This window comes from Cynara cardunculus (genome assembly GCF_001531365.2).
Source record: "Cynara cardunculus var. scolymus isolate 2C chromosome LG 12, CcrdV1, whole genome shotgun sequence".
NCBI classification, from domain to species: Eukaryota; Viridiplantae; Streptophyta; class Magnoliopsida; order Asterales; family Asteraceae; genus Cynara; species Cynara cardunculus.
In genome coordinates, this window is record NC_037539.1 from 28,517,346 (window position 1) to 28,540,455 (window position 23,110).

Here is a 23,110-nt window from a genome sequence, read left to right on the forward strand (position 1 = left end):
ATCAATTCCACATGTTCATCAGCAAGTGCTGTCGATGGAACATAAATTCTTAGTAAGAAACCGTTATCTGGTGAATGGATGAATAATTCAAGTAACAGTGAAGACTCATCTGAGAAATCAGAAGCGATGGAACTCACAAAGGACCATTTTGAACCATCATCCTTAGAACCCCTTGCACCCAAAAACATCCATGAAAATTTTGATTTCGAGAAATCCGCAAGAGACTTTCTTGATTCTGACATTGAAGAAGAAATAATCTATGAATCACCAGAGATCATTGAGGATAAGAAGCCTCAAACTTTCAAAACCCCAATGAAATATGAAATTCCATAAGCTATGAATTTTTCAGACAAAGGAAAAGGAAAGTTGAGACAAGTTAAGTCTACCAAAGATACTTCACAAGGCCCAATCCCTCGATCTAAATTTATTAAGTTAATCCTGAACAGAAATAGAAGTGGCCTGCTTCTAAAAATTCTAACTTGCATATTTCTTCTACTTCAGCTAAAGGGAAGAAGCCACTCCTAAGGAAAGAAGTAAAACCTACGCCTGCCCCTTTAAATAAAAAGTCAGCACTAGATAGGAAGTTTGTAAAACCAACCAATGCTAGGACATAATCTTCACCTTCTATTTTAACTTCTTCTCCATCGAATAAAAAGAAATCAATTAAACACCCTTGCACAAAAACATCTAACTGCCAGTGTTTGACTCTTTTACAAATCCTGAGGAATCACATGTTAAATCATTGCTGCATCTTTTCTAAGCATATCTATCGCTATAAAAATATTAAGGCTCATGAAAACATGAAAAAGCCCAAGCCTACAAAGGCCCAGGGCAATGAAAATAAACCCAAGCCTGCAAAGGCTAAGGGTAATGAAAATCAACCCAATTCCAAGAGGGCTGATGAAAAGAAGAATGTCGTATTCCCGACTAACAAACGTGGACCCATTATGAAATGGGTACCTAAAAATCCTTAAATTATCTTGCAGGAACAACATGTGCAACCATGGTATATGGATTCAGGTTGCTCCAGGCACATGACTGGTGATAAAAGTCAATTGTCCTCCTTCATCGAAAAATCTAGAGGCTTTGTTACTTTGGAGAGAATAGCAAGGGAACCATCAGGGGATACAACACTCTCATCATAGGCAATATCTCAATCGATAAAGTGGCTTATGTTGAATGTTTGAAGCATAATTTACTAAGAAAAAGCCAGTTCTGTGACAAGGGTCTTGAAGTCAGATTTCGCAAAGGTTTCTGCATCATCGAAACAAAGCTCGACCAAACCATCATCAACGCGAAGAGAGAAGGAAACCTTTATCCTCTAGACTTTCATTCCTATGTGGGTTAAGACACTCTCTGCCTTTTCTCCCATAAGAGTGATGAAAATTGGCTATGGCACCAGAAATTCTCACATCTAAACTCTGATGTTCTGAAGAAGTTAGCCAAACAAAAGCTGGTCAAGGGGATTCCCAATCTCAAATATGAAAAAGACCACCTGTGCTCAGCCTGTGAGATGGGGAAGCTGAAAAGGGCCTCTCACATAACTAAGTCAGAAACCTCCTGCTCCAAGCCCTTGGACATGATCCACATCGACCTCTATGGGCCAATCTCCACTCAAAGCCTCTCTAGAAAGAAGTACATCCTTATACTTGTTGATGAATACTCAAGATACACATGGGTTGAATTCATCAAGAAGAAATCAGACGTTCCTGACCTTCTCATCGAGGTGATGAAAAAGCTCCAAGTCATTCTCCAATGCAAACTCATCAAAGTTAGAAGCGACAATGGAACATAATTCAAGGATAACAAAATTGATGAATACTTCATCAGTGAAGGCATTTCTCAAAACTTTTCATCAACCAGAACTCCACAGCAAAACGGAGTCGTTGAGCGAAGCAATTTCCACTACATGTTTCACCCAGAACCGTTCAATCATCAACAAGAGGCACTAGAAGACACCATATGAACTCATCAACCAACGACGTCCCAATGTCAAACATTTCCACGTCTTTGGATGCAAATGCTTTGTACTAATTGATAGGGAATATCTTGGAAAGTTCGACAAGAAGGCTGATGAAGGAATATTTATGGGTTACTCTCAAACTGCCAAGGCCTATAGAGTGTTCATCAGAAGGACAAAGATCGTCATCGAAAGCATCAATGTGTCCTTTGATAATTCTTCACCAATGATTTCTGGACACAGCGGTTCAGGACTCGGGCTATGACAAAGAGCCTCTGATTCATCACTCAGCAAACCTAATGAATCAAAGTTGGCTCATTTATCTGAAGACATCTTTGAAGAAGATGCAGCCTCTAGACAAGCACCCATTGAAGAACCTTCTTCCAGAGCTGATGAAGCACATGAAGTCTCCAATGCTGAAAGTACCACTCTTTCTGAAACTCATGTTACTTCACCCTCTACTTCTCCTTTGTCTTCAGAACCAGAGCAGCACTCTGGAGATGATCTCTTTGAAGGGAAGAAGCAGTTCCATCAATCGATGAAGAACTGCATCCTATTGCTCCAGAACCTCAATCTTGCTCCAAATGAACAAAAGACCATCCTTATCATCAAATCATTGGTAATCCTTCATCCGGTGTCAAGACAAGATCTGCTACTGCCAATAAATGCCCCTTCGCCAACTTTCTAAGTATGATCGAACCAAAGAAGATTTCTAAAGCCCTACAAGATCCAAACTGGATAGATGCCATGCAAGAGGAGCTACTCCAATTTGAGGGAAACAAAGTATGGTCTCTCATGTCTCTACCCAAAAGGAAAACGACCATCGAGACCAAATGGGTCTTTAGAAACAAGAAAGATGAAGATGGCATGGTACTATGGAACAAAGCCAGGCTTGTTGCCATGGGCTACTACCAAGAAGAATGAATAGAATACGATGAAACCTTCGGTCCAGTTGCTAGGCTTGAAGCAATCAGAATATTCCTTGCCTATGCAGCACACAAAGGTTTCAAGGTCTATCAGATGGATGTAAAGTCTGCCTTCCTTAATGGCAAACTTCAAGAGGAAGTATATGTGTAGCACCGCCCTGGATTTGAAATCCAAAGCATCCAGACTATGGCTACTTTCTAGACAAACCACTTTATGGGCTAAAGCAAGCACCTAGGGCCTAGTGTGATACACTCTCTACCTTTCTCATTGCCAATGGATTCGAAAAAGGTACCATCGACACAACTCTCTTTCTCAAGAAGCACAAAGGTGATATTTTACTTGTGCAAATATATGTGGACGATATCATATTTGGTTCAACCAACTCTAAATTTTGCGAAAAATTCTCAGAGCTGATGAAAAGCAAATTTGAGATGAGTATGATGGGAGAACTCAGTTTCTTCATTGGTCTTCAAATAAAACAAACTTTAGAAGGAATTTTCATCAATCGGTCCAAATATGTTACTGAACTTCTAAAGAAATACTCTCTCTCAAATTCATCATCGATGAGAACACCAATGGCTACAAGAGCTAAGTTATTTGCTGATCCATCGGGTAAATCTGTGGATGTAACAACCTACAGAGGCATGATTGGATCACTCTTGTATCTAACAGCTAGTAGGTCACATATTATGTTTGCCACATGTCTTTGTCCAAGGTATCAAGCTAATCCTAAGGAATCTCATCTCTCTACAGTCAAGAGGATCTTTATATATCTTAAGGGAACCCCTTCATTAGGTCTCTGGAATCCAAAGAACTCTAGCTTTGAACTCATAGCCTATACAGATGTAGGTCATGTAGGTTGTAGGCTAGATAGAAAGAGTACGTCTGGAAGTTGTCAATTTTTGGGGAAAAGCTGGTGAGTTGGACATTTAAAAAACAAAATTGTGTCTCAACCTCTACAGCAAAAGTAGAATATGTTGCTGCTGCTAGTTGTTGTTCACAAGTGCTCTGGATGAAGACCCAGCTGAAGGATTATGGGTTTCAATATGAAAAGATCCCTATCCTCAATGACTCCAAAAGTGCCATAGCCATCTCTGCAAATCCTGTGCAGTATTCCAAGACTAAGCACATTAATGTCAGAAACCATTTTTCTAAAAGATCATGTCGAAAAGGGCACGATAGAGATGTATTTTGTTCTTACAGAGATTCAACTTGCTGACATTTTTACAACAGCACTAGATGAGAAAATATTTTTATTTCTTGTAAGGCAGTTGGGTATGCTGAATCTCACCACTTATAGGCAAATTATCTTTTCAAATAAGAGATTCTCAATATCTCTTGGTTATGCCTAAAAGTGATATATTATAATGGCCCTCATAACCAAGTACTCTAAACCAAAGCTTCTGGTTCTAAAGACCAGAGCCTCTAGCCAATTAGAAATACTTGTTTATATTTGGCCAACATCCATTCCCTTTGGAACCAGAGCCCCTCTAGTCCAAAGAAAATACTTGGGGTTTTCTATAAGTATCCCCTTTCCAAACAGAGCCTCTGCTTCTATAGACCAGAGTTACTGGATTCCAAGTCCTTGTGACAAGAGCCTCTGGTTCAACTTGGTCTCCCCTCATTTATTTTCTCATGCATTTAACTAGGTCATTTCATTCATTTTTGCAACCAGAGCCTCTGTTTTCCATGCTCTTTGTGACAAGAGACCCTCTGGTCCACCTTGGTCTTCGTAAGTTACCTTTTTCATCATATTTCCTATGCAAATCATATCATCCCTGCAACCAGAGCCTCTGGTTCTAAAGACCAGAACCTCTGGCCTCTAAGTCTTTAAAACCAGAGACCCTCTGGTCCCATAGACCCATCATTCCCATCATCATTCATATTCATTTGCACTATCATTCCCAACCAGAACCTCTGGTTGTATAGACCAGAGCTTCTGATCATCCCATTCATCTTCCTTATTGGTTATAGGGGGAGTTTTTACTTATTGCACATCCCCGTGCATCATTTGAGGGGGAGTCATGCATTTCATATTCATCTCTAAGGTTCCAAATTGAGCCAAACCTCCCAATGGTTGCACTTCCCCATTCAACCAGAGACCCTCTGGTTCAATACCTTGGTTCTTTATCCTTGCATTTTTCCACCCAGAGCCTCCGTTTCGTCTATCCAGAGCCTTTGGATCACAAAAATGCTACATAAATGAAGTATTTCATCCCTTGCATTTAACTAAAGACCCTCTAGTCCTTCATAAACATTATGTTTTGCATCTAAGGGTTTAAAATGATCATCCAGAGCCTCTGTTTCATCAAAACCCAACATTTTATGATGAAATTGTTTATCATTTACAACCAGAGACCCTCTGGTTCCCCCACACAAGTGTCATGACCAACCAGTGACCCTCTGGTTCAATGACAAATCACTTCTTCATAAAACCCATCTTTGATTGAAAACATTTTTTTTAAGATTATAGAATATTACAGCTTTTGTGACTAAAAACCATACAACCTGGGTTTTTAGAAAATCAAAACTTCGTAATTTGTATTATCTTCCAATAAAGATGGAATTTTAAATTTAATTCTATTTGGGATTTTATTCTTAAGGTTTATCTTTTAGAATAATTTTATTTTAAATGATTTTTCTAAATAACCCAAACGTCAAATAACAAACCACGCACCTGACAGCTTTCAAAAGTTGTTCCCTAGAAACCCTTCACATTTCCCTTCAACCCATCCCTCATGACACGTGTCCCTATCCACATGCGGCATCATGAACGTGAGCAGACTTTACGGCTCACTATCACACATTAAACCCACCATTTCAGCAAATGTCTTCCACACCATGATTAGCATTATATTATTTAAATAATATTTTTCATCCAACCCTTCCTCTCCCTCCTCACTATAAGTAGCCTTCATCTTCAACCGTTCACTCTTTACGCTCACAAACACTCCCAAGAACTTACACAGCAAAAGACGAACCTGCAACTTACCTGCAACTCACGACCTTAACAATGGTGTCCTTCGCTTCTCATGAGTCAAACAACAATGACAGGCACGTCAAATCCACCGTTGCCGACAGCCGCAACATCGTCTTCCTCCCCATCAAACCCAACAACCACACGATCGACCTCCAACTACAGCTCTTCGAGGACATGTTTGCCATCCTTATAGAGTTCTTTCAAAACTGTGTCCTCCAACCAGCTCTCACCTTCTCCGACAACGAGATGCCAGTAAAATATGTACAATAATACTGGTAGACATGCGAGTTCTACCCAGAGAACCGCAGGATCATGGGCGACATTGATGTCCCCAATGACATGTTGTGTGCAATTAAAATCTCCTGCTAAAAAATATTGAAGGTACTCTTCATTCCAACCCAGCACGAGCTCGGGATCGCTCACTACGCCGAACCGCCAACCAGCTCCGATATTTTAAGATTTATTAAAATGTTGGGTACAACAGGGATCTCCACAACGGCTCGGACTTCAAGAGGCAGTTTCTTCCACCAATGTGGAATATGTTCTTCTCCATCCTCAACCGAGCCCTCACATGCAAGCTGGGAAGAATGGACAAGGGCAACATAAATATCATGACCATCATATATGATCTGTTCTTCAACCTGCCCTTGGACTATGCCATACTCATCTACAACGAAATACATGTTGCGGTGGTGAAGAAAAAAAAGTTGATGGCCGCTGGAAAAACTCTTTCATCGATGCTCTTCCCGCGTTTCTTTGCACTCTTCATCAAGGACGCGATGAAGATGCATAAACTGCCAAGCGTTGAACCATTCACTCCTCAATATATCATGAATGGTCATCGCCCAACCATCTCCAAGGATGGTTACCCCACAGAGAGGCCCTCATCAAAGGCTATGCTTTGTGTTATTCCTGACATCTCTGCATGCAGTAAGAACTACGAAAGCTCTCTGCTGGCCTAACAACCAAGGCCAGCTACCCTAGAGAACACAGAGCCCTCCCCAATAGTCGATCTTTAATCGATTCAGCAATCACTTTTGTCCCTCGAGGCTCAATCGAGGGATAACACCACCCGCATCTACATATTCCAACATCTTATAGTCCGGAAGCATAACCACCTCACCAACATCTCCACCACAAGAAACGAGTCCATCACTACCACCCTTGCAGCCCTCTCGGCCCAAATAATAGTGACCGATGAGTCCATTGCCTCCCTCACCACCCAAGTAAACACCTTCACTACTTCCATCGCCACTCTACCCACCACCATACTAGCCAATCTACCACAAACAGCCCCACCTCCACCCCCCTCTGCAGCTCCCTCACCCAATGAAGCCTTCAACACTTTTGCTGCAGAGGTACGAACCATGATTTCTTCCATCACCATCCGTCCCCACGCCTTAACCTCCTCATCCACCCCCACAGATGCGGTCACCGGAGCTGACCTCCGTGCTCTATCAAAGGTACTAATCTCATGTTTTAACGAGATAAGTGCCAAGTTTGCCCATAGGGTAGCAGAACTAGCCAAGGCTCTCACCAAGAACCTTGAAATTCAACAAGCGTGCACCAACTCCCTCCTCCTAACCATGGAGAAGACTCAAAGAAAAAAGTCATTGAGGAAGTATCTCACTTCCTTCAGGATGACGAAGAAGAGACGCAGGGCCTCTTGCTCCACCAGTCGCCCCCTTAAGAGGCCAAGGCATGAAGACCAAGACCAAGATGATCATGGTCTTGGTTCTCATGAGGGGGAGAACCCGACCAGCACACCGATAGAAACTGTTGCACAACCACCACAAAGTCAACCAACCCAAGGAACCAGGCGAGGGAATTAGAGGCTCAGCCCTCTGATGATGTACAAAATGTACATGTTTCCTCTGCCTGCACCCAAAACCCTCTACCTACCCACAACCAATGAGTTCTCACCAATTTTGGTGAGTTCTTCATCCTCCGGTAACCCACCTTCTCCACAACCTAAAACAGCCTTACCCTTTACCCCATCACCAACACTTCCTCCATCACCACCTCAACCAAAACCTTCCATCACCTAACCTACTCAACCAGAACCCTCCATCACCCTAACAAACCAACCACAACCAGAGCCTACCCAACCAGAACCTACCCAACCAGAGCCTATCCAACCAAAAACTACTCAACCAAAAGCCTGACCTCAACCAGAAGCTATACCTTAACCTGAACCCTCTACAACACTATTAGAACTCATCGCCCAAACACAACCCATCACTCAAACACAACCACCTATCACCCAACCTACCCTTACCCAAACACAACCACAACCATCTATCGCCCAACCAACCCAGAAGGTGCAAGCTGATATTCCTTTTTCATCAAGGCAAGGTCCAATAGCAGACATAGTCAAAGAAATCATCTCTCAAATGAAAATGCTATATAGACATCCACTTGTACCACGAAGGGAACCTGTCATGATGGAGATTATCCATCAATACCTTTGCCACGATCGTGATGAATAACTAGTTCTCAATCCTCCCAACCTATCTCCTGAGTCGATGGACCTGCTTTGTCACAGATTAGTGAGATAGACGACCTCTCCACCACAAGCCGTCTTCTTAAACGTTGGAATCAAGACTGTCCTCGACAACAAGATGCGGACCTTTGCTAACAGAGCTATCAAATACATCGAGTACACCATGGAATGTGCACATGGGATGATCAATGTCTTCAACGATAATGATCTTATAAATCTTAATCCATGGGACTTGATCGATCTATATGGCCATACAGCTCAGCGACATGATCAAGGGATAAGGTACGGGATGGCCAACAGAGGGATTGTAGAGACGATGGGGACCCTGGTAAAGTTCAGAGCTAAGAATGACTTCCCAATAGCTCTTCAACTAGGTATTGAAAGACTCCCCTACACACCTCCAGATGAAGATTTCCAAAGCTTATAGGAGAAACGCTCTGCATTGGTCCTAGCTTAACTAGAACTCGGCTTGGTTTTCAAGAACGAGTATGAAGTTAAAAAGTTCTTCAGACTAACTGAGGTCTTCAAGTATTCAACCGATACACTTGAATGGTTTCAGAAAGTCATTCGAGAGAGACTGGGCAGATCGCATGTGCCAATGAATGAAGGCCAAGAATTGATTCATGGTATCTCCACAGTCGTCCGTTTCAGAGAACTGATGATGCGTTTTTGGAAGATCTATAATGGAGACCATGAGTAATATATTTTATTTCCATCATGTACTTTCAATTTTTTTTTAAGAAATCATCCAAGTTTTAGACCAATGAAAATATTTGGCAAAATGATGTTTTTCTAGACTAGCCTCTGTTTTTTATAATTCTTTCATTGTTCATAGACTAGTAATTATTTATTTTTTCGTTACTTCGGGGGAGATTGTTAGACCCCATCATTATTATATGTAAAAATTATGAAAAACATACAAGTGTGAAACTGCAGAAGGCCGATGGAAGACTAGCCTGAAAAAATCCTAAGTGTTCAATACAACCAGAGATGCGATGAAGGTCCATAGGTGCGATGAACATCGCATCTCCATAACCCCTTTGGTCACCAACACTTGGAGATTTTAACAACAGTTCAACTAGAGGTAGTCATTCAATAAGACCCAAAGACTCATGGTTGAACACGCCTCTTAGAAGACAACTGGAGATGACCAATCGACAATTGGATTCTCATTGCCTTATTTAGTTTAATTTCGTTTCCATATTTCTAGATTGCTTTCTTTTTTTACGAGATTTGCGATATATCTTTCATAGATAGCAATAAGATTACTAGTATAAATAGTATTTATATTTCTTGTAATCGTTGATGCTTCAATATCATTTAATTCAATAATAGTGAATCATTTGACACTCCAATATTTTCTTGAATATTCTTGAGTTATTCATCACTATTTTCATCGACACGATATATTTAGGTTATTCATAACTTGAATATTCGTATTATTGAGAGATATGGGATCAACATAAAGTATTAAGGGAAAAAAATTTCATCACGGATTAGGTTAGTTTATGACTGGGAAATATTGTCTGATCTGATGGAAGGGTTTCGGTTTTTTCTTATCAGATCTTTGGAAGTTTGTGGGGTGTTCTGCAGACATTTTTTCTTGTAAAGGAAAAATATATTAGATCCACAATGAAATAAATTTTCATATAATTTTAAGAAAATATGACACAAAGACCAAATACTATATTTTGCCAAAAATTACTTGAAAATGCTTCAATGTAAAAGAAAATTTCGCTTCGGCTTTTTCTGCTTAAAATAAAAGAAACTAAAAGAAAAATACAATCTAAAATTAAAATCAACAAAAACAAAAAAAAATTAACAACACTAAAAAAAATTAAAAACTCAAAAAAAAAATATCACACACAAAAAATAATAATTTAAAACATAAAGTCTAAAAAAATTAAAACAGGAAAAAAAATTAAATAAAGAAAAAATTCTAAGTAAAAAATATTTCTTCTCCTTATAGCAATTCAATCCGGTTGAACTCTTCAGGAATCCTCTCCGGGAACTCTCTCTGACCACAAGTAAAAACGATTAGCTCTCTGGTTAAAACACAATTGTTGGTCCCGTTAGGGTCTACAAGATATTTAGAAATAGTTTGTAGAAGGGGGGGATAAATACAAACACAATAAACTTATCAAATTTAAAATATATATTGATAAAGAAGGATCAATATAGATTTTACAAGATTGTTTGCGAAAAGATAAGGAAAAGATAACCTTTCTAAATAATCTAAGTTATACACATATATTCTTAACAAAGAGAAATGATTTGTTGTTTAAGACTAAGAAGAAAGTAAGTTCGTTCTGGGTATGAACTATTTAGAATAGGGATTGCCTTGAAGACAAGTGTATTGTGTTTTTAGATGTGTGTGTTCTATCACGTATACATGTAAGAAATAGGGTTAATATAATCTCTGCATGGAGATAAAACACATCTATTTATACCCATTGCATTAAATAAACATTTAATGCCATGTAGTAGGGTTTGAATACACGTCAAGCCTTTAGAGAAAAACTTATCATTTGCTACAATGAATAGTACAAAATCCTATTCATGAGCAGACATCCTTTCATGGAGTTGGTGGGTAATAGAGTCAACTAATCGGCTCCGTACTGTACTATACTCTAGAAAGGGTATGGACTTGTCCTTTGTGTGTGGAAGGGCAATACAAAAGAACTCTTGCCCAACAAGCTTTATTTGATCGCAAAATGCTGGAATAACCTTGAAGGTCTCTTCAGTATTCGCTGAGGCTTGGGTAGTCTTCACACATATGTTGACTAGGTTGTAATCACTGAATACCGCTTCAGATCACGAACGCGCCAGTCTCTAATATTCAGTTTCAGTCTTTGACTTTTGCTGAAAGTTCTTTGGTGTAAGTTTTGTATTCTTGAAGTATCGTTGTCGCTGTTGGATTTACAATACATGTTCTCAGCGATACATGTCTTAGACTTACAAAATATAAGTTGAACATAGAAAGTAGACATAAAATACAAGATTATTTGGTGAATGGACAAATTACAAAAGAAAGTAACTAATCTAAGTTGTTTAGATTAATGTAGCCATGTTCATTTTCTCGAAGCTCCTTTCGACGTAGAAACTCCCTTCTGATCTTGCGGTCCATCATTTCACCTTTGAAGTCATCATCTAGCCAGAACCTGAGGTATTCGAGATGTTCTATCGGGTATAGATGTAACTCAGACATTCTTTGGAATATGATTTCGCCATCGTAGTCAAGGAATATAAGTCCTAACTCAGGTTTCACATGCACAATGTTGGGTATATAAGGACCCTTCGCTGGCAGTGAGAGATTCAATATTGATATGTTTGGCTTCTTCGAATCCTTCAAGACTTCATCTAAGGAGAACTTTGTTTGATTTTCGTTCCTCAGGGATGGTCCATCATTAAGATTTGAAGGTATTTTTCTTCTTCCTCCTTTCTTTAGAGTTGGCTTTTCAGGGACTGCGACGTACCTGGATATCTTCTTGATCAGGTTGTTGATGATGTCTTCAATAATCGGCTTATGTCGAGACTTTGAGCGTTGAATGGATTGGCGGATTTCCAACCATTCGCTATAGTTGTACTCGCCTAGGTAGGAAGGGTACTCGGTGACCGCCTCAAGATTATCTCTGGTGATGAGCATGGATATGAGCTTCCCAACGTCTTTTTTTCGTCCGCCGATGCTGACGTTTGAAATCGAATGAGGGCTGATTGTCTTATTAAGGCATTCTTCACTCCAGCGCTTGTCACATTCGGCCAACTTTACGTTCTTTTCAAGTTCAGCTTATACAATAGATAGAAGCTTAGCTTGGGCCTGGACAACGTTCACCGTCTTTTTAGATTTTTTCTTTGGAAGAACTTTGGTGACTAGAGAATTGGCCAGCGTTAAGCTATCCTCGATCTATTTTCTCTGAAGTTCAAGTTCTTGCTCGGTATTAAGAGCCTCGAGTGTTTCAGTTTCGGTCAAAAAGTCGAACTCACCACAACTAAAGGTACGAAGATGAATTTTTACTATAGTTTGGTCGAGTGACTCCCTGAGTTGAGTCATCTGCTGGTTAGTGGGAGCGCTGGGGGTTAGGTTTTCAGGGATCCATTCCTCCAGCCGCTCGTAGGTAGTTGAGGGAATGGAGACTTGGTACATGGTTGTTATAGTTATTTGGCATGAGGACTCATCATATAAGGGTTCAAAGGGTTTGAAAAGTACCTTGAGAATCCCTTCTTGAGTAACATCTTTGCCTTTGATGTTGTGGTGCGTTTCTTGAGTGGCCTCACTCTCCCTTTGCTTCGCCTGGGATGCAGAATCCTTAAGGGCAACACCTTTCGTGGCAGTAGCAGGTCGCTGGTACTAGATTATGAAGTCGTCTTCATCGTCATCATCCAGTTCACTACCAAAGTTAGGGAGGTCAGGAGACTCACCATCTTCATCATCTTCTTCCACATCACCAGCATTAGCTGCAGAGATGATGGCGAGGTCATTGTTACGAGCTTCAGCGTTAGCCCGGACGACATCAATTTCCTCAGCTGCAGCTTCAGGGGTGGCCGAAGCATCTGACGGTCCAGCGTCAGACCTTATCTCCCCCTCTCTGGCAATAGCTCTTGAACAATAGCCAGAGAGTTGGTCGACGCTTTGGATTTGGAGCACCATCATTTCTTTTAGCCGCGTCAGAGGGATGGCTAGGTTGATTGTTGCTTCACATGCTTCGTTAAGCTAGGCACGGTCATCAGTGTTGAAAGAAGGTTGAGGCACTGGCACTGGTCGATTGAGAGTGGCCAAGACTTGCTGTATCAGCTCTGCTTGGTGAACAAGTTGGAAGTTTTCTTCATCGGCCTTGCTCGTTAGAGCAGTGGTGGCCTCAGCATTTGCTTGAACAACCACTTGTAGAGTTGAGAGTTGGCCCTTGACCTCTTGAACTTTAGCATTGAGGGCTGAGAGGTCAGCAACAACCTCCTACATTTGAGACATGTCCTTATGGACCTTGTCCATCTTCATGAAGACAGTCTCGAATATAGGAAGGAGTAGCTTTAAGTCCGTAGTCATGTCGTATTCTTCTTCCATGGCGGGTTCCTTAGAAGGACCTGAAAAATAATGATAGTGAGTATAAGGAAGCTCGGGGTTAGAAGAAATGAATGGGTAGGAAGATGGAGTATCTGAGGGGTCTTCAACGTTATCTGAAGGATTAACGTTTGTGGGCTCCATGGTGCATTCATGAGAATAAGCACCAGTTTACTGAGAAGCCTCGAGAGGAGCTACCTCAGGTCCAGTGGTGGGTGTCTCATCATCAGGGAGGACAGGCGCTGATGACTCATAGACACATGTAGAGACCAAGGAAAGAGGGGATGAGAAGATAGCTGAGACTATAGGTAGTAGGTGTTCAACTGTGGCGATGCTGATATTCTCACCTTTAGTGATTTGGGTTACTGAGGCGGTTGGGTGAGGAGCCACTGGTACAGTAGTGATTTCTGATATCACTCAAGAGCTGGGATGGCTGACTGAAATTGCCTCGGGGTTAAGGGTTGTTTCAATAGCTGAGACCTTTTGAGAGGTCACAGCCAGAGACGTGGTTGTCCCATTTTTGGCCTTCTTGGTCCTCGAAGGAGAACCAAAAGTTGGTTGAGATCGACATTTGGTAGAGAGGGTTGTGCTGGTTGGGTTTGACTTGGGGGGTTCGTTAACCTGACCACCTTGGAGGGAGAAGAAGAAGGAGGAATTATATAATATTGCACCACAGAGGAAAGTGCAACACCTCCATCCCTTACCTTGTGATCCAGAATCCTGGATCCAAGCTTGCACACAAGAAGGTTACCTTCCTTGGAGTATTTTTCACCAAATATCTTGGCAAAAAATATCGATAGAAAGCAGGTGTAGGGAACCACTTTCTCCCTCTGGCGCTTGTTCAACTTGAGCGTTAGGTCGTCGAAGATAACTACAGCAAAGTGGATCGGTCGGCAACAAATAACTGAAACGCCGATTGAGAGAGCAACCATGGATGCCTGATCCTGACCGCCTGTGTTTCCACCCATACTCTGGATGAAGTAAGAGAACAGAAATTGCCACATCGCAAATATGGTTCTCTATTTTGGACAGCGATTTGAGGGGCTCGCTAAAGTCCTTCTTCATAGACCATTGGTAGCCAATGTCATCGAGTAGGCGATTATTTCTTTACTCGTAGGTTCGCTAGCAAAAGGACCCTTGGGGAAACAAAGAGTGTGCCTGAGAGCGGTCACACCAAAACTCACGGTCATCCGATTGAAGGTGAAGGAGATTTTCTCCACCTGTTGACCATTCTTGTCTGCCTTTTACACCACTTCAGCGGTCATCCAGAACTGCTAAAGAGCCTCCCTGACCATGATGAGTTCATGGTTGAGAGCATAGGTGATGGGGGACATCCTAAAAAAAGCAGCAGCGTCCTCATAAAAAGTTTTGTTGGTAGGAATATCCAACAAGGCAATGTGATTGTTGGCCTTGAAGGAAACGTCTTCCACGGAGAAGTTCACATTCTTGGCAGCCATTTTTTGTTATTGTTAAGAAATAAGAAATAACAGTTTATATTAGTGCTCCAAGATTTGATTGTGTTTTAAGTTAATAATAAAACTTCTTTTAAAAAATCCAGAAAGAAGATATTAGAGATTTTCAAGAAGAATAGGGTTTTTGAAACTTTAAATTATAACCAAGAATGATAATGTGTTATTAATCTTTCAGTTTATGTTTTAAGAGAACATGGTTCTTAAAATACCAAACAACAGTTTCATAAGAAGAAGAATAACATTTCAAAGTTTAAAGAAATAAGTATCGACCTTAGAGTTATTTTGGAGAAAAAGTTCAAAGGATTCGAGCGTTCTTACTTGCAATTTCTTTTTGACAGAGGTTTGTCAAAATATTTTGAAAGCGTAAAGAAAAAATGAGGGAAGAGATCTCATATTTATAGGCAGGAGGAGTGAGAAAAATACGACTGTTGAAGAACTGCCATGATGAAAAATATGGCACGTTCTCATCCATGATTGGATGTAAATAATAGGAGGTCGCGTGTGTTAGACCTTTTTGCACGTCTCAAAGCTACTGGTATTGGTAACATAAAATGTTGTCATAAAAACAGTTCATTAACTATTTATTTTAAAACGAAAAGGTTTTAAGAAATTCAAAGAGTCACATTCAGTGATAAGATAATCACTAAATAAAAACCTTTTAAAACATTTTGATCACCGATGAAGAAATGCTTCAGTGATGGTTTTGTCTTAAGAAATGATAATATCTTAGAAGAATATATTTCCATAAAAAGTGTAAATGATAGGAGAATAACTGAAACTGACTTTTAAAAAACATTTAAATCACTGAAGGTAGAAAGGTTCAGTGATCATTTTGATTTTAGGATAAGAAAAGTATAAAAGAGATATACTTACTTAAAAATGTTAAGTGATAGAACTAATCACTTAAACAAACTTTTAAAACGTTTTGATCACTGAAGAAGGAAAGCTTCATTGATAGTTTTAAGTTTTAAGGAAAAAGAACGAGTATACATACTTTAGATAGAATGGATGCATTTACTCAAGAGTTCAGTGATAGAGATAAAACACTGAATCATTTCACTTACTGATTGATACAAATAGATGAAGAAAATTATTCTTCAGTGTTTAACATTCGCAGTTCGCTGATCGAGATGTTAAATCTTGTCTTATCAAGAGGCTTGGTGAAAAGGTCAGCGAGTTGGTAATCAGTTGGAACAAAGTGAAGTTCAACATCACAATTCATAACATGATCTCTGCTAAAATGATATCTGATCTCTATATGTTTGGTCTTGGAGTGAAGTACAGGGTTGTTTGCAATTGCAATAGCACTGGTGCTATCACAATAGGTAGGGATCTTTGAGAACTAAAGATCGTAGTCATTTAGCTGGTTTTTTATCCAAAGGACTTGGGCACAACAACTTCCAGCGGCTACATATTCAGCTTCAGTAGTTGATGTGGATACTGAGTTTTGCTTCTTACTTGTCCAGTTCACCAACTTTCCACCTAGAAGCTGACAGCCTGTTGATCCCAGATCTCTCAACAACACTAATAATCTAGTTAAGAATAACCAAATTATAGTGTTTTAATGGAGAAAGTGATGAACACTCAAGAATGAATTATAAAACAATAAAGAACAATCTTGAGCGTCAAAGGTTTCATTTTATTGATAAGAAAAACGTAAAAAGAGACATTTAGTACAATAGGCCTAATCACCTACTTATACTAGAAAGCTAATTAGAAGATAACTATCTAACGAGACTTTTTAGCTAATCTTCTATTAACAGATAATGTTTATCTAAACTGTTGATAAGCTTTAATATTAAGATAAACTTGAAGTGTAGCTGTCGACTTGTAATCTCCAGCTGTCTTCCATGGTATGATGAATCATCCTTATCTTTAAATCTTCATCGTATGCCTCTGGATGAATTGCTGACTAATTCTCTTAAGTGTTGTAGACAAGAGGGGCGATGAAGATGCTCTTTCCATCGCATCCCTGGTCGTCTATCGGCCATCTGGTTGTTCTACAGACTTGGCCAATTCTGTCTTGATGACTTCATCGATCTTCTGGTTCTTCATCACTTATTGTTTTTCATTACTTTTTCACTTTATGAATTATGGGACTTAACAATCTCCCCCTTAAGTAATGAAAGAACAAACGTAGACTAATCTAGAAACAATTGTGAACAACAAAGACTAATCTAATAGAAAAACATCAAATTCCAAATTTTCATTGGATGATGAAATTCTTACAATACTGGAATCAAAAGGCATCATTTTAAGGCACAAGTTTACAACTCATCATGATCTACCGTGAAATATATCTCTGAAGCATAGAAGCAGTCTTCGATAGCCGATGACTGTCGATATCTCATGGATGAGTTGACTCCCTTCTTCTATTGGCAATTGATTTCTACCCAATCTTTCTCTGATGACTTTCTGAAACCATTCAAGTGTATCCGATGAATACTTGAATGCCTCAGTTAGTCTGAAGAATTTCTTTGCCCCAAACTCATTCTTGTAAACAAGTCCAAGTTTGGGTTGAGTTAAGACTGAGGCAGATCTTTTCTCATGTAGGCCTTGGAAGCCTTCGTTTGGTGGAGCGCAAGAAAGTCTTTCGATGCCTAAGCGAAGAGCAATTTCAAAATCACTCTTTGCTCGATGGTTTACCAGGGTCTCCATTGTTTTTACAACTGCTCCTTTTGCTATTCCAAACCTGATGCAGTGGTCCTGCCTTTGAGCCGTGTATGCGTATAGTTCAATCAAGTCATAGGATTGAGGTTGATGAGGTCATTTTCGTTGAACACGCGAATTTGCCCATGTGCTCTTTCCACTGTGAACTCGATGTATCGAATGGCTCTATTGGTGAAGGTCCTAACTTTTAGATCCATGACCCTCCTTATCCCATCGTTCGAGAAGACAGTCTGTGGTGCTTGTGTTGTCTGTCTAATGAACCTATGGTGTAAGAGGTCCATGGACTCGGGCGATAAAATCAGAGGATTGATGGTCAAACTATAATCGCGGTCTTGGTACAAGTATTGGTGGATGTTTTCCATCATAATGGGTTCCCTGGGTGGCAACTCTGGACGTCTCCGCAGCGACTCCATGTTCTGTATAATCTCATCAACCAAGCTCTGTGGAGGATGCCTCGACGAAGAGGTGGTATCCGCTTGCACCACGGGTGGTTGGGTTGAGGGTTGTGTATGGGTTGGTGAAGGTATGGTTTCTTGTTGGGTTGGTTCAGCTTGGGTTGGTTGTGGTTCATTAGGTTCGGCTTGGGACGTTTCTGGTTCATGGGGGTTCTGTTTGTGTTTGTGGTTATTGGGGTGATGAAGGTTGGATTATTGTTGATTCTGGTTATATGGATAAGGTGAAGGGTTCTGTGGTGCGAGGGGTTGGTGAAGGGGTTCAGGGTAGGTTTGGTGTGGGTGATGAAGTAAAAGGTTGGTTTATTACTGTTGGTGGGGTGGTTGGCTCTTCATCAGTGGAGGAACTCACCGTGATGGGTTATGGGTTGTAGCGAAGAGAACATGTACATTTTGTACATCTTCAGAGGGCAGAGCCTCTGGTTCCCTTGCTTGGGTTCCTTCGGTTAAGGGTGGTGGTTGAGTTTGTGATGGTGGTGGTGGTGGTGCAGCGGATTCCATTTGTTTTGCAGTCGCAGCCTCTGTCTCCCCCTCATGAGGTCCAAGACCTAGATCATCGGGGTCTTGGTCTTCATGTCGTGGCCTCTTGTGTTGACGTCTGCTGGAGCATGAGGCTCTGCTCCTTTTCTTCTTTTTGTCCTTCCTGAAGGACGTAAGATACGCCTTTGTTCATCGGGCAGGTTTTGGGAGAGAACCCTGGTCGGATGGACGGCGCGATAAACAAATTTGGCACTAATCTCATTGAAAGATGAGACAAGTGCCTTGGACAGAGCCCACAGGTCGGCTCTGGTTGCGAACTCTGTGGTTGATGAAGAGGCTTGTAGTGACACAGAGGTTATGGCGGATGTAGATGGAGGGATGGGAAGGTTGGTGATGAGATCTCTCACCTCTGCAGTGAATGAGGAGAAGGCTTCATCAAAAGATGGGTCTGCAGAGGGAGGTTGGGGTTGAGTAGGTTGGGGGATTTGGGCTAATATTGTGGCAGGGAGTTGGGTGAGGGTGGTTTGGATGGTGGGCATTTGGTGGGTAAGTGTGGCGAGGGTTTCATCGATAGATGAAGTGGATGGAGGTGGGGTTTGGTGAGGGATTTGGGAGATGATGGAAATTGGTAGGGTGTTAAGGTATTAGAGGATGGTATGTAGTTGGTTGATGATGTAGGTAAGGTTCTCATCGTCCTCAGTTGCCTGGGCCATGAGGGTGGCGATGGAGTGGATGAGTATTTGGTTTCTTTGGGTGGCAAGAGAGGATGTGGTGTTATGGTGTTGGGTGATGGTTTGTTGGAGCATTTGGAGACGTGTGGTATTGTCTCGGGTTTGAGTTTCAATTTGGGAGAGGTGGCATTGCAGGATTGCAAGGGATTGTTGAAGGTCAGTGGTATCGGTTGAGGGTGGGTTGTCAACAATCCCTTGAATGATGAGTTTAAGGTCTTCCGAAGACTGCATGACTGAATCGACAAAGGCTTGGAACTCGGGCTTTGTGACCAGGTCTACAATTGTGGTAACCCCTGCAGCAACGGATGCTGCAGGTTGGGCCTCTGCTCCGGAGGTGCCTTCTTGGCCTTGTGAGAATGTGGGCCTAGAAGGACTTCCATCATGTCCTTGATAGCCCTCAAGAGAGGAGCTATCTCGTGATGTTGCGACATCAGCTTCCTCTTCCTCGGCTTTAGAGGCCGGGTAAGTGAAGCGAATGTGTGTCCCCTTCGGTAGATCAAATATCGAAGGGGGATGTGCATGAAAGGAAGATCACTCTGATCGATCTTGGGGTTGTTTAATGTCAGAAGCAAAACATGCTTCTGTGTGTGTGATTAGTTATGTCGAGCCCTGAGGCGAAGGGGCTCTTATATCTTCATTACCTCTCTGTTGGGAGACGGGTGATAGAAAATGTGGTTCCTCGGCTAATTCATCTCCAGAGGCCCGAAGAATGGCCTCTAGATGGCTGGCTGGGGTTGGGATTGGACTGGGTCGTCCTTGTTCAATACCCCTGTGGCTTTGATCTCCAGGGGTAGATGATGTGGTTGCCCTTTGGGTAGTGGGTGGAGGAATTGTATGAGTAAGGCCGGGGGAGGCACGATGAGTAGCATCATCATCATCATCCGATGAAGATGTCTCATGTGCTCCCTCGCTTGGTTCAGGGGACGGCTCTAATCGCTCTGGGGTAGCTGCCTTCGGTTCCTAGGACAGCATAGAGCGTTCATATGTCTTGCCTATCTTAGATGTCGATGGAATGACATTGAGCATAGCCTTGGAGAGTGGGCGGTTGATGGTGTAACCCTCCTTCGAGAGGGTTCGTCGATGGCCATGCATCTTGTAGACATGAGTGAAGGGCTCCTCAGCCGGTAATCCATGTTTCCTCATTGCGTCCCCAATGAAGAGGGCGAGGAAACGAGGGAAGAGAACCGCAGATAGAGGCTTGCCAGTGGCTTGGAGTTTGCATTTCTTGACTACCACTGAATGAATCTTATTGTAGATGAGAAAGGCGTAGTCAAGGTTCATGTTGAAGAACAACCCATACATGATCGTCATGATGTTTATGTTCCCTTGGTCCAATGACCCCAGTTTGCATGTGAGGGCCCTGTTGAGGCTGGAGAAGAACATGTTCCACATCGGCGGGAGGAATTGACGTTTGAAGTTGGAGACGTTGCGGAGGTCACGATTGTATCCTAGCATTTTGACGAAACGTAGAATGTCGTCGATGGTGGGTGGTTCGTCATATTGGGTAATTCCAAGCTCCCGTCGAGTGGGAATGCAAAGAACTCGAGAAACTTTAGCCCGCGAAATCTTAAGGAGCATATCATGTCGTTTGGGGCATCCATGTCCCTCATTATTCCATGGCTTTCTGGGTCAAACTCACATGTTTGCCAATATTGTTGGACGTACTTTGGTGGTACGCTGGTGTCAGCAAGAGTTAGGATGGGAAGGAGAATACAGTTCTTGAAGAACTCGATCATGATGGCGTAGCGGTCGTCGAACAGTGTGTTTCGAAGTTCAATAGCTTGGTTGTTCGGATTCATGGGTAAGAACACAACAGCACGGCTGTCGGCGCCGGTGGATTGGACTCTGCTGTCATGGCTATTCGATTCGCGGGAGGCAGAGGAGGCCATTGTTGAGAAAGTTGCAGGTTTTTGTTCGTCAAAATCTAGTTGCAGGTTTTGGTAAGCGTAAAGAGGTAATGAGGGTAGAAGAAAGGTATTTATAGGTGGAGAGATGGTGGGGTGGAGGTAGGAGGGTGGGGTGTGGGGGTGGGGTGGGGGTGGGAATCGAAAACGGTTTCTTGATTATTATATTAAAATAATCATGAAAAAGTAGAGGATGTTAGGTAATGGACGATTTGATTTGGAGATAGTGAGCCGTCTTGATTGTACATGAAATTAATGTTGGAGGACATTTGTCAAGGCGGGGTAAGGGAAGGGTAATTTGAAAAGGTTTATGGGGAACAGACTGTATAAGGTGTCAGGCGCGTGTGAGGATGATGTATGGATTATTTGACATAAGAAGTTATTCCAAATAATATCTCGAGAAATATGTATCCAAAAGTAATTTAAATTTAAAATCCCATCTAATTGGAAGATTAATACTAATACGAAGTTTTGATCTTCTAAAAGCCCATGTTGCATAGTTTTTAGTCACAAAAGCTGCAATTTTATATAATTTTTTAAAATAATTTTGCAATTAAGATGGGTTTTGTTAATGAAAGATATTTTGTCATGGAACCAGAGGTCTTCTGGTTGACCATGACACATTGGGTGGGGAACCAGAGGGGCTTTGGTTGAACAACAAAGAAGGAATTCATCGATGAAATGTTGGATTGCATGATTGATAGGCCTTGCATGACTAACCAGAGGCCCTAGAAAAGCATTGACAATCCATTTTGTAGAACCAGAGGAGTTCTGGTTAAATTCATATTTAGCATTTAGGTGGCCATAGGCTCTGGATAGTAGAACCAGAGGCTCTGGATGGAAAATGCATATGGTTTGAAGATGAAATAGATGMTCCCCCTTGAATGATGCATGAAGAATGGTTTTGAGGTTTGCAAAAACTCCCCCTCAAACAAATAATAATGAAAAATTAGTGGACCAGAGGATCTGGTCTATACAACCAGAGGCTCTGGTTGTGAATAATGATGAAATTAAGATATGCAATGTGGCTAAGTATGCGAGTGAAGAGGTATATGAATGGGTCTTTGAGACCAGAGGGGCTCTGGTTCCAAAGACAATGAATCTAGATGCTTTGGTCTTTAGAACCAGAGGCTCTGGTTGTAAAGACAAGGAAAAAGATGTATGAGAGAATGGTTAAGGGTATGGGAAAGAGTATAGAGGTTGAGCCTTTGAGACCAGAGGGGCTCTGGTTCCAAAGACATTGAATCCAAAGGCTCTGGTCTTTAGAACCAGAGGCTCTGGTCTTAAAGACGACGAAATGAAGTATGAAAATATGATTAAAGTACATGTAAAGTGAGAAGAGGGACTCTTTGGGTCCAGAGAGGCTCTGGTTGCAAAGAGTAGGAATCCAGAAGCTCTGGTCTTTAGATCCAGAGGCGCTGGTCTTAAAGATGATGAAAGGGTTTGATGAAAGAAGGGTGTGGTTTAAGTCAAGTTGTAGATGGGAACATGATAGCGCTGGTTTCAAAGGTTTTGGAAACCAGAGGCTCTGGTCTTTAGAACTAGAGGCTCTGGTTGAGAAGGTAATACTTAGTGGAGAAAACACGGTCTTTGCTTTGGACAAGAGGGGCTCTGGTTCCATAGGCGATGAAGTTTGTTTGCCAAATATTAATCGAAGTGATTCTAAATGGCCAGAGGCTCTGGTCTGTATGGCCAGAGGCTCTAGTTTAGGATATTTGAAGTTTATGGCGAATATTTTATATATCACTTATATGCATAACCATGAGATATTGAAAATCTCTGATTTAAATATATATATATATATATATATATTGCCTTTAAATGGTGAGATTCAGCATACCCATCTTGCTGACTAAGAATAAAAATCTTTTCTCATCAAGAGCTTTTATGAGAATGTCAGCAAGTTGAATCTCAGTGGAAACAAAATACATTTCTATATTCCCTTTTTCAACATTGTCTTTCAAAAAATGGTACC